The 17,429-nt window shown below is 45.4% G+C and overlaps 1 non-coding gene across 1 annotated transcript; it reads right to left on the bottom strand.

Annotated features, from left to right (window-relative positions):
• Positions 1 to 5,018: 5,018 nt before the first annotated feature.
• Positions 5,019 to 5,147, bottom strand: LOC114619542. The gene has a single exon (XR_003711178.1). It is a non-coding gene; the product is annotated as a small nucleolar RNA SNORA17 (small nucleolar RNA).
• Positions 5,148 to 17,429: the final 12,282 nt, after the last annotated feature.

Here is a 17,429-nt window from a genome sequence, read left to right as displayed (position 1 = left end):
GATAAAATTTAAAACAAACAGTCCTGACATGACAGTCCTGACATGACATTATGAGACAAAGAACCTCCAGTGACGTTGTTGAGTTTATTTTCTGTGCCACTGATTGCTGGGCATTGCAACCTATGCTTAAGTTTGTTTCTTCAGTGAGACTCACTTGGAGAAAACTAAATTTTCATTTGTAAGTGGTTATCAATTAGAGATAGCTTCTGGGTTAGGGATGAGGACATGTGTCCACTCCTTCTTTTAGCACAGGGACCTCATCTGGTGCAGTCCTGTGCAGGTCCTGGGCATGCTGCCTCGGTCTGTGACTTCATATATCTTTTGGTTCATATGGGCATTGATCCTCTTGATTTAGAAGACTTTGTTTTCTTGGTGTCTTCATCCCCTTTGGCTCTTACACTCTTTCTGTTTCCTCTTCTGCACGGTTCCTTGAGCCCTGAGGGGAGAGGTCTGGTGGAAGCATCCTTTTGACAGCGGAGTGTTCCAAGGTCTCTCATTCTCCGCCTAATGTCTGGCAGTGGGTCTCTGTGTTTATTCCCATCTGATACAAGAAGAAGCCTCTCCGATGTCGGCTGAACAAAGCACTGGTCTATGAGGACAGTAGAATGTGATTAGGAGTCATTTTATTGTTACGGTTTTGTTGTTGTTGGTTCGTTTAGAACAGAAGTGTTTGGTTTATCCTAGGTCTCTGGGCTATCATCAGGTTCTTGCTCACCCAAGCAGTGTTGTGTATGGGTTCCATTTTGTGAAGTTGAACCTTAAGTCAGATTAGCTTTTTGTTGGTTACTCCCACAAGTTTTGTGCCGCCATTACATTAGCGCGCGTATCTTGTAAGCAGGATGTCATTGTAGATTAAAGGGTTTGTGACTGGGTTGGTGCTTACGTTTCTCGTTTGCATGCACGGTAGTTTCTTGTACTATAGATTGTGGGCTTGGGTATTGGAGGCTTTCCACAGAGACCTCTGGCCCGGCCAGGGTGTGAGGGTTCAGGCGAAGAGGAGGCAGTGTGAATTGCCTCCTTCGCCTCCGCTGCTGCAGCTGCCTCCACCTCCATCTCTGCAGCTGCCTGATGCTGCTTCAGTTGTTCCAAAATGCTGCACCCGTCGGGTCACTCTGCGCTGAGTTGGGCAGGCTGAGCTGGTGGAGGCTGACTGGCCAGCAAGGAGTGAGGAGGTCGGGGGAGCTTCTGGTGGTGTTTTTTTGGGAGAGCCGATCTCTTCCCCAAGTGGTAGTGTTACAGCTCTTATATCAGAAACTCTCAGAAGACGGAGTAATTCTTGCACACCTTTATTCCTTCTGGATAGGATTCTTATACACAGTTTTGGGGTGGGTCAGGTCTGGCAGCAGGTACTTCCTATTGGCTTGGTCTGAGAGCTTGGGGATACCTTATCTACATGTGGGAGGGCTTGGGGTGCTGCTCCTATGTGACTGGTGGCCACAGACCTCCCTACGGGGGCCGTAGGGGGACTGTAGTTATGTGACAGGGGCCTGGTGCCCAGGAACAGGTGAAACATCTACCATCCCTTCAGGGTCTCTGGAGTTTTGAGCCTTAACTCAACTGGGAACTAGGCTACCTTTCACAGCCCACTGCCCCACAATAGCTGTTAGCCTGTAGGAGTGAAGACTCTGTATAGGCACCAACTCAACATCTCCATGTTGAGTTGTACAGATATTGTAGAGGGCAACCTATAGTCTTGGCAACAGCTTGGGTTGTTTGGGAGATCCCATAGGGCCCCTTTGGCCAACAACTCAATTAGGTGTAACCTAGTCAGGGGACTGGAAGCTTTGTTTAGCAACAAGAGATGTCCAGTTGTGACTCTGTCTCCCCAGTATCTGATAATTTCATTTAGGCCCCCTTCATATATATTTTATAAAGCTTCTACTGTATTAGCATTCTTTCCCTCCTCTCCCCTCTTGTCTCCCTATTTGATCCTCCTGTCCCAGTGTTCTCAGATCCACCCTTCCATGACTGTCTATTCTATTTCCCATTCTTAGGAAGATCTATCTGTCCCTCCTTAATACCTTACTCTAATGCTAGCATCTGTGGTTCTATGGATCATAACTTGGTTATCACTGACTTAAGAACTAACATCCATATATAAGTGAATATACATCCTACTCTTTCTGGGTCTGGAACTACCTCCTATTTCCATCTATTTTTCTGTAAATATTTTTTTAACAGCTGAGTAATGGTCCATTGTGTAAATGAACCACATTTTTTTTATCCATTCATCTGCTAAGTTGTTAACAATTTCTGGCTATTATGAATAGAGCAGCAATGAACATGGTTGAGCATGTGTCTGGGATAGGATGAAGTGTTCTTTGAGTATATGCCCATATACTTACTTAGGGTTTTATTGTTGGGAACAGACACCATGACCAAGGCAACTCCTTTAAGAACAACATTGAATTGGGGCTGGCTTAGAAGAGGTTCATTATCATCAAGGCGGGAACATGGCAGCATCCAAGCAGGCATGATGTAGGAGGAGCTGAGAGTTCTACATCTTTATCTGAAGGCTGCTAGCAGAATACTGGCTTCCAAGCAGCTAGGATGAGGGTCTTATATGCCACACCCACAGTGACACAGCTACTCCAACAAGGCTACACCTCCTAATAGTGCCACTCCCTGGGCCAAGCATACACAAACCATCACAGTGGTGTAGCACACTGGATTTTTTAAAAAGATTTTTCAACCTTTTATTGATTCTTGCTGAACTTCACATTGTGTACCCCAATCCCACTCATCTCCCCCTCCCTTTGTACCCACCCTCCAGCCATGAAACCTTTCCCCAACAGAGAGGGAAAAAACCTCATTGTGGAACGGAAGCTGTAGTGTGTCACAGTGTGTCCCACAGTATTTCCTTTGGTTCACACTTCTTTGCTTGCAGACATTTGGTGACTCATTGGAGTGGTATGAGGCCTCCGGCTTCTGCTACTCTATAGATACTGGAACCTCACTGGGACTCCTCAGATATCCTGTTGTTGCCCTGTGTCATGGAGATACTGTAGTTTTGCATCTGTAGGACCAGCCCCTTCATGAATTCCAGCAATTCATTGATGGGGTAGATGTTGTGGTGGACCAATCGAAAGCCCTGGATTTGGGCTTGAGAGGTATTAGAGATGGTCATGCTCTCATGCCTTAGGGCTGGCTTGCCTGCAACCCCTGCAACCAGGGCTAGCTCCACACTCCTGAGCAGGCGAGGTGCAGGGCCCACTCTCCTGAATGTTGTAGCCACTAAGTGACATGACCAGGTCTCCCACTCTCACGACCCTGGGGCCAGCTTTCTCATCTGGATGAGGGAGGGGAGAAGGGTGTCTCTCTCGACTGCACAGCTGCCCCACAGACAAGAGGCAGAGCCAGCTCTCCTTTGTCTCTCTCGACTGCACAGCTGCCCCGCAGACGAGAGGCAGAGCCAGCTCTCCTTTGCTCACGCCCTTGGGGCTGGCTCGCCTGTAACTCCACATCCAGGGCCAGCTCGACCATGCTGCCCAGGCAAGGTACAGGGCCTGCTCTTTCTAGTGCTGTGGCTAGAGAGGAGCAGGACCAGCTCTCCTGTCTCATGACCCCAGTGCCAGCTCTCCCACATGCCCTAGGTGATAAGGGGCCAGGGTGAAGGACACTGCAACATGGTAGACAAGAAGCAGGACTAGCTCTCCCACACTCGAACCTTCAGGGCCGGCTCCCCTACCATCAGGGTCAGTTTCACTGTGCTGCTCAGATGAGGCACAGGGCCTGCTTCCCTGAGTGCCACAGTGTGTAAAGGGCCGGAACAGCTCTCCTATACTCGTGACCCCATCTTGGCCAGCTCTCCTGCCCACCTCTGGTGGCAAGGGCAAAAGAAAGGAGAGGGGAATCTCTCCCTTGCCAACACACCACACAGCAGGCAAGAAACTGGGCCAGCTCTCCCACACTCATGACCTCCAGACCAGCTCACCCACAATCCTCATAGCTAGGGCCACCTCTATTGTGTTCCCCAGGTGAGGTACAGGGCCTGCTCTTCTGAGTGTTTCAGCTCATAAAGGGCAGGGCTACTCTATGACTCCCAGGACCAGGTCTCCTGCCTGCCAAGGTGATGAGGGTCTAGGGGGAAGGGGTATCTCTCTCTCACCCATGCTACCACAGGGAGATGAGTGGTAGGGCCAGCTCTCCCATGCTTGCATCCTTGGGGCTGGCTAACCCACAACTCCAACAATGTGTGGGGCCTGATCTCCCGATTACTGTGACTGGCTATCCTACTCTTCCACTCTCATGAGTCTAGGGCCAGCTTTCCCACAATGCCTGGGTGAGGGATGGAGCCAGTTCTGCACAGCCCTCAGACATCAACACGCCTCCAGTGGCACCCCAGACCAGGCATATCTGTCTGGCCTCTGGTGGCAACAGACCTCTGCTGCTGCAGGGCCACAGACCCAGATGTGGCCTCCAGTATCAACACAGGCCAGGACCCCACTATGGTCTCAGGTGACATCACTGGCTACTCACATCAGACTGTTCCTCACTACCTTCAGCTCTCCAGTTTTGCTTCTCTTCATTGTGCCCACATCCTTCTGTTTCTCTTTCTCTTCCATTTCTCCACCACTTACTTGCTCTTCTTAGTGGTCCCTGGGGTCTCTGAGTGTCTGGGATAATTTCAAGAGTGCTATGCCCCTCCGGCTCTTGCATTATAGTGCCAGGCAGGGGTCATCTTCAGCATGGTCTGCCTCCCCCCTCACTCTGGAGACCAGGGTTACACCAGACTGGTGTTCATTTCAGGCAAGTTCTCTGTCTGTGCCCCATGGTGTTGGTCCGGTGGTCGTTTCAGACTCACTCCTCTACTGGCCCACTCTAGTGACCATCTGTCTTGGCCTCACTCCTGCCTGGGGCCCATGGTCCCAGGTGGGGTTCTTTTAGTCTCTGGCTTGCTTCCTGTCCTGGGAGCCTGTCCAGCGCTGGCACTGGAGTGGTGGTCATCTCAGGCTAGCTCCCTGTCCACGCCATCTGGCACCAGACTGGTGGTGGTCTCAGGCTCACTTTTTTCAGAGAATGTTAGGCTACTAATCATTCAGATGTCCATAGGTCAGAACAGCTCTGTAGACACAGCCTCTCTCCTTCCGCCACCTACTAATGCACATGTGACGTAGCAGCCATATCTGCCATGCCCTAGGGGCAGGAGTGTAGCTGGATCTGAAGGTGGATAGATTTCCATCTTCCTGAAGAACTACCCCTCTGACTTTCATAGTGTATGAGTTTGCAGTCCCAGAGCAGCGGACTTGATTGCTCAGTGCCTAGCGGGCAGGTGTGCTTCATGTTCAAGTTCATCACTCTTGCTCTCAAGTCTCCTGTGTGCCTTGGAATGGCTGCGGTCTAAGAGGAATGGTCCACTTCTCCCAGGGGAACTCCAGCTTAGGAAATCCTAACAGACCTAGCAAGCCTGCCTGTCCTTCAATGCAGAGAGAGACAGTCATCTATTACCTTGAACATCGAAGTGATCTGCCATTGCCTGAAGGTTGACGTTACCCTTTTCCCAGACTGTTTTCTGTACAGACATCCTTGAGAAGATAAGCCATGAGAGCCATCATTGCCTGTGGTGGTTTGAATAGAAATGGCCCCTATAGACTTAAGTCTTTGAATGCTTGACCCACAGGAAGCTGTACTATTGGGAGGTGTGGCCTTCTTTCAGTAGGTGTGGTCTTGTTGGAGGAAGTATGTCACTGTGGAGGTGGGCTTTGAAGTTATTTATGTTCAAGATACACTCAGTGTGACAGACAGTCTCCTGCTGCTTGTGGATGTAGAACTCTTGGCTCCATATCCAGCACCATGTTGGCCCACATGCTGCCATGCTTCTCATCATGATGATAACGGACTGAACCTCTGAAACTGTATGCCAGCCCCATTGATAATGTTACAATTAGACAGTGCCTCCACTCAGAAGATAGGCAGAAGGCGAAAGCCCAGAGAACTGCCTCTAAATACTTCCCTGCCTGCTCTTACCTATGTGCCCTCTCATCCATGTGTTTGGCCTACTTTATCTCTTATTCTCCCATCTGAATTTTAAGTTGATGTTGTATAGTTTGTGGGATAGTATTATGTTGCTGAATATCAATTGTGATTTATGTTTTCATGCATTTAAACATGCATTTTTTTATTTTTAAAAATATAAATCGTATCTTAGAATTAATAATTAAATGAGGACTGGAGAGATGGCTCAGCAGTTAAGAGCACTAACCCAGATTCAGTTCCCAGCACTGCGTGGTGATTCACAACCATCTGTCAATCTAGTTCCAAAGGATCTGACACCCTATTCTGATCTCATGGGCCACTCACTGCATACATGTGGAGCATTTACATACATGCAGGCAGAATACTCACACACAGAGACATTTTAAGTTAATTATAATTAATAACTAGAATTGTAGATGTGCAAAGCAATTGTCTTTGAAAGATAAATAAGCCAATTCTAACAATGAAACAACGAAATCTTTGACAGAAGCACATACAGAAACTGCTTTGCAATGGTGTTTCTGCGATGCAAGGCACAAAAGATGTTTACAAGTGAAAGAAAACTTACACACACGAGAAAACAACTCACCACTGCACAGCCACATGAAGAAACACTGTATGAGACTCAGTGTGTAAGAAATAAAAAAAGAACATTAAAGACTGATTATACAGAAACGTGCAGGGGAGGGGGACACAGCACCGGTGTGAACCATAAGGATAGAGTGAACATAATAGAAAAGAAAGGGAAGATTTAGAAAAAGAAAAAAAAAGAACCTTTAGAAAGATTCTTAGAAATAATTTGTCCTGGATAGCTTTAATTGTCAACTTAACTCACCCTAGAGTCAGCTGAGATGGATTTGCCCAGATGAGGCATGTCTCTTGGGGATTGTCTTGATTGTTAATTGGTACAGAATGGTCCATCCCACTGCCTGTAGGTGGTAGCATTCCCTGGGAGGAGGAGCCTAAGCTGATACAGAAGCAAGCTGAGCCCATGCCTTCAAGCCAACCAGCAAGAAGCATTCCCTCCTTCTTCCTCCTCCTTCTCCTCCTCCTCTTCCTCTTCTTCCTCCTCCTCCTCTTCCTCTTCTTCCTTTTCCTCCTCTTCCTCTTCTTCTTCTTCCTCCTCCTCTTCTTCCTCCTCCTCTTCTTCTTCCTCCTCCTCCTCCTCCTTCTCCTCCTCCTCCTTCTTTTTGTTCTTCTTTTTCTTATTCTTCTGAGACAAGGTGTCTCTCCATACCTCTGGCTGTCCTAGAATGCACTATGTAGACCAAGCTGGACTTGAACTCAAAGATTCATCTACCTCTGCCTCATGAGTGCTGGGATTAAAGATATATTTGTCTACACAGGTTCCTCCATGGTTTTCAGGGCATTCACACACCAGGCAGGCAGGGGAAAGGAGAGCCTGAGACAGGGCAGAACCCGGTTTGATTCCAAGTGAGTGGCAAGTTCCTGTTGGGTTCCTACCCTGACTTCCCCAGTGATGGACTGTGAACTATATCAACTGACATAAGCCCTTTCCTCTCCTAAGTTACACTGGGCATAGTGTTAACCACAGTAACAGAGATGAAATAAAGCACCATTGAAATTAATAGAAAATAAGAAAAAAACAGAGAGAGAGAGAGAGAGAGAGAGAGAGAGAGAGCGAGAACAGAAGACAGTGCTGAGGAAATCTGAGAAAAATACCCTGAGATGAAGAAATGCAGACCAGCATTTAACATGAGCACAACAAAACTGCAAAATACCAATAGTAGGACAGGCCAGAAACAGTCCAACACGAGAATATGACTACCGGGCTGCGACCTGTCTTGCTGCTGGGGTGCCTGGAATGCAGCCAGCAAGCCGTTTGTGTTTTCCGGGAGTGGGAAGCCATGGAATCTGGGGCAATAGCTGTGGTTCCCAGTCTCCTGTGTACCCAGGTACTGCTGGGAGAAGCTGGGAGTCCCAAATGGGGATTTGCGATCCACACTTCCCCTCAGGGCATCCATCCATCAACCAGGAAGGGGAAGACAGAGCCTGAGACAGGGCAGAACCCAGTTTGATTCCAAGTGAGTGGCAAGAAAGGCTAGAAGAGAGGACTTCTCCAGGAGGCCACCCTGAAACCCCCATGGTGATTCAGTCCTCGCTTGTTCAAACTGTTTTATTTGATGATGGATGTGAATGCACGCACCTTACTCAGGATGAACCAAGGGATTAAATACCTTTAGCAGGATGGAATGCCCAGGAAGGGGAAGAACACTCATTGGCTGAACACTCCAGTCCTATCTAGATACCTCATTAGCATACAGAACTCAATTCTGAGATTCACAGGATCTGAGCTCACTCAATTTTACTAGTTTTTCTGTCTGGTGGCTCAGTCCACTTGCCCCACATATGACCCAGCCTCACTTATATGAGCTCAGAAATGGGTACAACTACTTTGCCAAAACAGTTGTTGCCTCTAGCAAATAAGGAAGAGTTCCGACTGGGTGGAAAGATGGGGTCTGCCAGGAATGTCCCCCATCTTCATGGATGTATTAGAAAGCTGTGCGGAGAGTCTGTGCGCCTTACACACACACACACACACACACACACTTTAAAACAGCAATCAGAAGGAAGGAAGAATCTATAAAGGGCTTAGAACCTCGGTTTTGGCTAGAAACAAACAGTTCTGAACACAATTAAATAGTAACATCGAAATGCCAGGGAAAATAAACATCAAGGAAACACACCTTCCTAACGAACTAGGACTAATGAATGCAGGCAACTAAAGGCATTTGCAGACCAAGATGAAAACAGCCTCTAAACCACGTACTTCCGTAAGTATGCAATAAAGAATTCTATGATAAGAACTAGACTCATTCACTTCCAAAAATCAAGACACTGAGGCACTTTAAAAATGAAATAGATTATCACTCAGGGACGCACAGAGACACGGAAAGATACAGGACAAGGTTCCTGTCTGCACTGCTGCTGTTTGAAACAGCACGGATGAGAAATAACCTCAGCCTTCAGTAAGGGAATTGATTTGAGCCATGATGCAAAGTAAACTTATTTCGGTCGGAGGCAGATTTTCCATCATTAACAACTGCAGAGTGTCGATGCATTTGTAACAGGGATTGCTCAATGACTTCCTTTCAGGGAAGGAGACAGTGAATAAGTCGGGACATGAAGCATGATTTCACAATTTCGTAGTAAAACAGGCGCTGCAGAGAACAATGGGGAAAGACTTCTACCATTTGTACAAAACAAATCAAGATGAAAGAGTTCACCCCATGATTGCTGTGTGCCCTTGAAGCTGATGAAGATGGCTTTATCAATGCATGGAATATGTATAAGGATAACAATATTTTGCTGTATGCCTCCCATATCCTTGAGCCGTGAGTCTTTTGAATATATTGCATAAGATAAACACTGAAACAATGCAACTCTTGTTTAGGTGAAGGCTAGAGATAATAACTTTGCATTGATTGTGCAAGAATAGATTTAAGATTTAAAGAGATTTGAGGCTGATAACCCAATTGGAGGAGTATTTGCCTTGCACACATAAAAACCTGAGCTGGATTCTATAAAACTCATGTAAAAAAAATGTCCCATACTTGCAACCCCAGCAGAGGAGGTGTAGACAGAAACAGGCAGATCCCTGACTAAGACAATCTTGTGATGGTTTGTATATCCTTGGCCCAGGAAGTGGCACTATTAGGAGGTGTGGTCTTGTTGGAGAAAGTGTGTCACTGTCAGGAGTGGGGGGTAAGACTTCAAGAGACCTTTCTCCTAGCTGCCTGGAAGTCAGTCTTCCTAGTGGTCTTCAGATGAAGATATAGAACTCTCAGCTTCTCTTGCACCATGCCTGCCTACACTGCCATGCTTCTACCTTGATAACGGACTGAAACTCTGAACCTGTAAGCCAGCCCCAATTAAATGTTGTCCTTATAAGAGTTATCTTGGGGCTGGAGAGATGGCTCAGTGGTTAAGAGCACTGACTGCTCTTCCAGAGGTCCTGTATTCAATTCTCAGCAACCACATGGTGGCTCACAACCATCTGTAATGGGATCCGATGCCCTCTTCTGGTGTGTCTGAAGACAGCTACAGTGTACTCATATACATAAAACAAATAAGCTAAAAAAAAAGAGTTACTTTGGTCATGATGTTTGTTCACAGCAATAATGCCAAACAAAGACACTTGTCAAAAACTAAGGTGGCTGAAAAAAGGAAAAAGAATAAAAAACAAGTTGGGTAGTGATGGTGGCACACACCTTTATCCAGGTGCTCAAAAGGCGGAGGCAGAGGGTTTCTGTGAGTTCGAGGCCAGTCTGGTGGTCTACAGAACTAGTTCCAGTGCAGAGTTACAGAAAAATGTTGTCAAAAAAAAAAAAGACAAAAATAAGGTGGATGATGCCTGAAGATTGACAGCTGAGATTGTCCTCTGGCCTCTACAAACTTGCTCATACATGTATGCATACGCACAATCCTGCACAAACACACAGAGGCAAAAGTCCTAACAGGCAACTACTAAAATAGTTGAACTTCTATATGCAATTAAAATAGGGCAGGGTAAAAGAAGTTTTCTTGAGCATCTATCTATCTATCTATCTATCTATCTATCTATCTATCTATCTATCATCTATCTATCTATAATTATGCTTTGGATGTGGCATGTCCCCTGCAGGTTCACACGTTTGAATATCCATAATAATGGGCATATCCATATGTCATCCAGAAAGCTTAATGTGAGGTCTAGAAGAGGTAATGTACTTCCATAGACAATCAAATCTCTCTTTAACCACTGATTAGTATCCTTTATGGGCAAAGCAACTGAAAAATGTCCTTAGGAATGATTCTGAAAAGCAAATTTTATCCCAATTCCTATTACAGAGGGAGACACTGACGTTTTGAGATGTCTAGAAATGTGTCTCATCACACCTTAGTAGTGGAATTGAAAAAAAACAAAAAACAAAACAAACAAACAAAAAAATTTGGGCAGTGGTGTTGCACACCTTCAATCCCAGCACTTGGGAGGTAGAGGCAGGCGGATTTCTGAGTTCGAGGCCAGCCTGGTCTACAGAGTGAGTTCCAGGACAGCCAGGGCTACACAGAGAAACTTTGTCTTGAAAAATCAAAAAAAAAAAAAAAAAGTAGTGGAATTGCTAGTGAAATCCAGACAGTATGAGTGTAGCACCCCAGTTGTGAGCTACCATGAGGGTACTGGGAACCGAACCTGGATCCTCTGGAAGAGCAGCCAGTGCTCCTAATCTCTGAGTCAATGTTCCAGCCTTTCTAGATGAGTGTAGAGTCTTGCAAATTGGTTCTAATGCTTTGTCTTATTTCAGCCTCCAAAAGCTATGCTTCCAGACCTGAGGGTCCCTACTCCCAGCTGGCTTTGACTGATAATAGAGAATTGCCGTACAGCCAAAGGCTGAGCAGGGAGATGGAGTGGAACTTTTTACACTGCGCAGGCAAGGGACCGAGGGAGAGTGGGAGAGATGGAGAACTGCCATGACTCAGAGGCAGAGGGATGAGATTTAAGAGCTGCAGGAGAGAACCATCTAGCGTTGTAGGTGGAAAGGGAATTCGGCCCTATGGCGGGGTGTGGGGTGTGGGGGTGGGGATTGGGGGAGGCTGCCCAGAAGGTAACAGGACAGCAAAGATAAAATATAGATTTAGGAGGTGTTAAGCCAGGAATACTGGAGGGAAATGTGTGCTAGCCTCGGGAGGTTTAGAAGTGCTCAACCATTGAGCTAGTCAAGGCATATCAAAATTAGCTCGTGCGTGCGTGTGTGTGTGTGTGTGTGTGTGTGTGTGTGTTTCATTTGTCAATGTGAGAGCTCTTGGGTGGGCGCAGGGCATGTGACCTGCTGGGATCCAAAGTAGTTTAACTAATTCCCCGCTACACTAGAGCTCATGGAGTTGACAGTTGAGATACTCATCATATTATCCTTTTAGTGTGTCTCCAGTGAAAATAGGAAGGGAATGCTGTCCTTCACACACTATTGGTTGGTTTGTATTGGAAGCAATGGGACTAGATCTTTTAGCTATGAGAGGTGCAAGCTGCTTCAGGCTGAGTTGTACAGTGTGCTTTCATTTGTGAGCAAATGCGTGATAGTTCAACATCTTTACATTCAGGTAGTGTCATAGTCGATAGTTTTCATTACTGAGCCAATCAAGATTTTCCCCAAATAAAATATAAACGCTGTCCATGAGTTTAGCAAGTCAGCCTCATCTACAAGGTCAGGACACTCAATATATGTGTGCCCATACATGCATCTATGACACATACATGTACACACACATATCCACACATACGCATGCACACACACACACATGTACAAAAGTGGAACAAACCATCTTCATTAAATCTCTAGGTGCCTTACCAACAAAAACTGTGGTTACAATTGTGGGTTTCACTTCAGAGCACAAACCCTCTCAAGGAAGGACTCACCTTTCTGTGACTTCACCACTCAAGCCAAGCCTTTGCCAAAGCTTTCTGTTGGATTCTCCCCACCTTGTTCACAGTTTTCCTTTGCCGATCATCACAATAACAAGGAAAACGTCCAAATTTGTTCTAGAATTCCTATGTAATCAAGTTAAAAGGAATCACTGAACACATAGGAGTCTGTGGAGGCTGGAGAGATGCCTGAGAGCACCTGGGGTTGATCTCAGCCGACATCCACCTGTATCTCCAGTTCCAGGAAGAACCTGGCGCCCCCTTCTGGCCTCCACAGGCAATGCACACATGTGGTGCATGGATATACACGTAGGCAAAACACCCACGGACGTAAAATAAAAGTGGGGAAATCTTCAAAACACAAAACAAAACACCATAGGACTGTGACAAATCACCTTCTTTGAAGAAGCCAGACCCAACAGAGCTCTCTAAATGCACTGAGCCCTCCATCAGGGTGGTGTAAATTACTAAGGCTGTATGAGACAGTCCACTGACAGTTTCTGCCCCTTCTACAGGCAGCCTCCTTCCCTGCAGTGTAAGTCTGTCTATTATATCCATTGTGTGGCACATGACACTGGACATGTTGTTTCATTCCGGTGTGTGTGTGTGTGTGTGTGTGTGTGTGAGAGAGAGAGATTTGTATGGATGTATACATATGCGTAGGTACATGTGTGCCCATAGAAACCAGATATTGATGTTTTAGTTAGGGTTTCCATTGCTGTGAAGAGACATCATGACCAAGGCAACTCTTATAAAGCAAACATTTAATTGGGGGTGACTTATAGTTTCAGAGGTTTAGTCCACTATCATCACGGCGGGAAGCATGGCAGCCTGCAGGCAAGACACGGTGCTGGAGGAGCTGAGAATTCTACATCTTGATTCAAAGGCAATCAGGAGGGATTCCATACTGGGTGGAGCTTAGGCATAGGAGACCTCAAATCCCACCCCCCCCACAGTGACACATTTCCTCCAACAAGGCCACACCCACTCGAACAAGGCCACACCTCCTAATAGTACTATTCCCTATGGGCCACATTCAAACACCTGAGTCTATAGGGGCCAACCATATTCAAACTACCACAGTTGATATCAGTTGTCTTCCTCAATCACTGTCTACCTTATTTGTCTAGACTGGCTGGCTGACCACTGAGCTCCCTGGTCCCTTTGTTTCTACCCACTAACATTGGGATTGCAGACACTCAGGGCCATGCCTGGCTTTGTATGTGGGTGCTGAGGATCTGAACATAGGTCCTCATACTTGGACAGCAAGTATTTTACCCACTGAGCTATCTGCTCTGCCCTTCATCCTTTCTTTTTAACTGAATCCTGTTGCCATTTACCTAGTCATTTAATTTTTTTTTTGTTCGAGACAGGGTTTCTCTGTGTAGTCCTAGCTGTCCTGGAACTCATTCTGTAGACCAGGCTGGCCTCGAACTCAGAAATCCACCTGCCTCTGCCTCCCAAGTGCTGGGATTAAAGGCGTGCGCCACCACCGCCCGGCCTAAAATTTTTTATTTATTTATTATTACTGTGTTTGCATGAGTTATATGCGTATACAATTATGCAGAGGTCAGAGGACAACATTGTGTAGTCAGGTCTCGCCTTCCACCTTTACAGACTGGGCCATCTCATTGGCCCAAGCTTTGTAAGTATAAGAACAACTAGAAATGGTATGAGCCTCTCTTACCCTCTGCCCCCTCACCCCGTTGCTGCCAGAAAGTCAAATCTGGGTCAACATGCTTCTTAAAGGACAGTACCAGCTAACTGGAAATACAGAACCCAGAAGAACAAGCAAAACACACCAAAAGCAAACACTGAATGGAATTCAAACTATGGTCGGACTTGGTAGTCTGAGGCAACAAATCACAAAGAAAAAAATTCGAAGAAAGATAAATGATTTCTATATTGGTTTATTAATCAAATGCAGTGAGTGGTCAATAACTGAACCCTGATCTAGCAATGGGTAAATGAAACAAATATGACAACGGGAAAGTCTCATGCTGACTGCGCCATTTTGCTGATATCAAAAGTATCAGCATTTTTAGGTGTGACAGTGTGTGTGTGTGTATACACAAATCTCTTAAGCACTAAAGTATTTAATATTTAGAGGTCCAATGACAGGTCTAAGATTTGCTTCAGAAATCTTCTGTGGTAAAATGAGGTCACAAGACTGGACAAGAACTGAGGTATGGCTTTTGCCAAGGGCAGGTGCTAATATTTTATTTTAAAATTCTCTGTAAGTGTGTAAAGTGTGTTCTCCTGGTAAGAAAAGACAGGTAGAGCCAAGACACTCAAAGCATTGACAGTTCTCTCAGTGGTGCAAGCATAGAATAAGAGGGAGGGGAAGGGCAGAGGGGAAACTGAGGCACAGGGGGACTAATGTGTGGCCAGGATACGACTGCTTCAGTTAAGGACATCTAGAGGGAAAGTCCAAGTAAGAAAATGCTGATGCCAATATCAGGACTTAGAAGGGGAATTTGGAACTAGAATATCGATAGCTAGAAGCATCCAGAGGCTTGCTGAGGACAGAGCAGTGAAGGATCTGAGAAGGAAATAGTGGAAGCCATTGGAGCTCTGACTCACAGACTAACCAGAGCTTGTGGCCACATTAGACTGCTATAACATTAAACCCGGGAACCCATATCAGAAATTGCCCTATACTTCATGCCATCTAAGGAGTCTTGGTTTTTAATTATTCTTTTTCCAATGATGGTAGACAGAGTACAGAACAGTGGATTAAAGGATAATTGGGCTTGTTCATCTCTGTAACTTTCAACCTTAACTTCCCTTTGGAAATTGCACAACGCTATGTTGAAATGGTTTCAACAGCTAGCAAGACCTACAGCTAGCTCCTGGGTTGGGTTCCCAACTCCATTCTGCAGCAGGATTTGGCCAGATGCTAGAGTGTTCTTACCTGAGAGGCCGTTTACAGTTTGTTCCTCAAAGTTTATCAAGGAACTAGCAAAGGAACAGGTGGGAACCTTTCACATCCCTGATCCTATTCTCCACTCTCTGGACCATCACGTTGGAGTTTCTCGTGCCTCTCTGGTTTGTACGTTTGTTTTTGTCTTTATCTACAGATTCGTATAGGTACCCATCATGCATTGCTTCTGTGGAGAAATCTGTAGACATGATGCTATTTCAAACTTTGATTCTCATATGCAGTGATGGGTATTTTTGGTTGTCAGCTTGACTACGTCTCGGAATAAACTAAAAAGCCAGGCAGCTGGGCACAATTGTGAGGGGTTTTAGTTAACTGGATCATTTGAAGTGGGAAGAGCCACCTTAAATCCAGATTACTTGAAGTTGGAAAGACTCATCCTAAATCTGGGGCACACCTTCTTGTGGCAGCTTATGTAAAGGACAAGGAAGAAGGATGTTTTTGCTTTTGCTTGCTTGCTCTCTTTCTCATTGGCAAGTTTATGTATGTATGTATGTATGTATGTATGTATGTATGTATGTATGTATCACTGGAACTAGAGCCGCCTGTTAGCTCTGTTCCATTAGAGAACATACACTAATTTATCTGTCATGGAGTGTTTGGTGTTTGTACCCCGTAATATTTATAAAACAGCGTCCAGTCTAGCTTGTTCCTTGTCAGTCACCATGTTCCCGCTGCTCCTCAGCTCTGACCAGGGCTCTGGCTAGCTAGATGTGCTGGCCCTGGCACCCACGAGATGCCTGACTAAATAAGCTCTTACTGCGTTTGAGGTGAGAGCCATTTTGCATTGACACTGTGTTTGTGTTGAAATTGGTGCTGTCTCTCTAATCATTAAAACCAAACTCATGGCTGGTCAGTGGCCGGTCAGTAGTTGGTGGTGGACGTCTTTTTAATCCCAGGACTCAGAAGGGAAAGGCAGTTGGTTCTCTAGTTCTTGGACATCTAGGGCTGCACAGAAAAACTCTGTCTGCATAGGGTTGGGTGGGGGATCGGGCAGGACAGGACAGGCAACTCAGAATTTTCAGCTTGAAATATAGTTTGTTAATTTATTATTCTTTTAGTCTAGCAAAATTTAGTGCAACCTTTGGTCCTAAGGCAGCGAAGACTGTGAGGAATAACCGTGAACCTGTCTACCAGCTATTCTGTGTATGGCGTACCTCGTTAGAGTCTGTCTGGAAGTACAAAGCTGGTCCATGGTCCAGGAACATGGGTTCATGTTACTCCAAATATCATGCTCCAACATGGAATTGATTGTATGTGCTTATATTTATTACAGAGTACATGGAAGTCATAAATCAAGGCATTTACTAAATGCCTTGGTGGGAACTACAGGGCAGTCTCTTCCATAGGTCTGTGTGCTGGCTGATAACTTCCTTCACGTTTGGATGGGTAGAAGCTAGATGTCTGCTAAGAAGACATTCTGAAGCTTACCTCGACAGTCAAAAAGATGTTAGATTAGGCTGGAGAGATGGTTCAGCGGTTAAAAGCACTGATTGCTCTTCCAGAGGTCCTGAGTTCAATTCCCAGCAACCACATGGCGGCTCAAAACCATTTGTAATGAGATCTGATGCACTCTTCTGGTGTGTGTCTTAAGACAGCTACAGTGTTACTCATATAAATAAAAGTAAATAATTAAAAAAATTAAAAAGATGTTAAATCAGAACATGGCCTGGGAGGCAGAGGCAGGTGGATTCCTTTAATAATGCATTGTTTACACAGGGCTAGTTCCAGGCCAGCCAGGGCCTGGAGATCCTGTCTTAACTCCACCCTACAAAACACACGTGTGTGTGTGTGTGTGAAGGACTACTGAGAGGGCTAAAGACAGCCCAAGAAAATTTAATATCATATTTATAATATTCTAACTCTTCACAAACAAAATTTGAATATGTGTATAATATTATTAAAACTAAAGTCTTAGGTTAAAAAAAATAAGTCTTATTAGCCTATTTAATTTTTTATTTTATAATTGACTGATAGAAACATAGGTATAAATAGTTATATAAAGTAGCTACCCTAGAGACAACTTAGGAACCATCTTGGTTTTCTCTCTATTTCAACTACGCACACAAAGAGTTACACAGAAGACATGTG

The sequence above is a fragment of the Grammomys surdaster genome, unplaced genomic scaffold (assembly GCF_004785775.1).
Source record: "Grammomys surdaster isolate TR1022 unplaced genomic scaffold, NIH_TR_1.0 150, whole genome shotgun sequence".
NCBI lineage: Eukaryota > Metazoa > Chordata > Mammalia > Rodentia > Muridae > Grammomys > Grammomys surdaster.
This window is presented reverse-complemented; position numbering and strand designations above follow the sequence as displayed.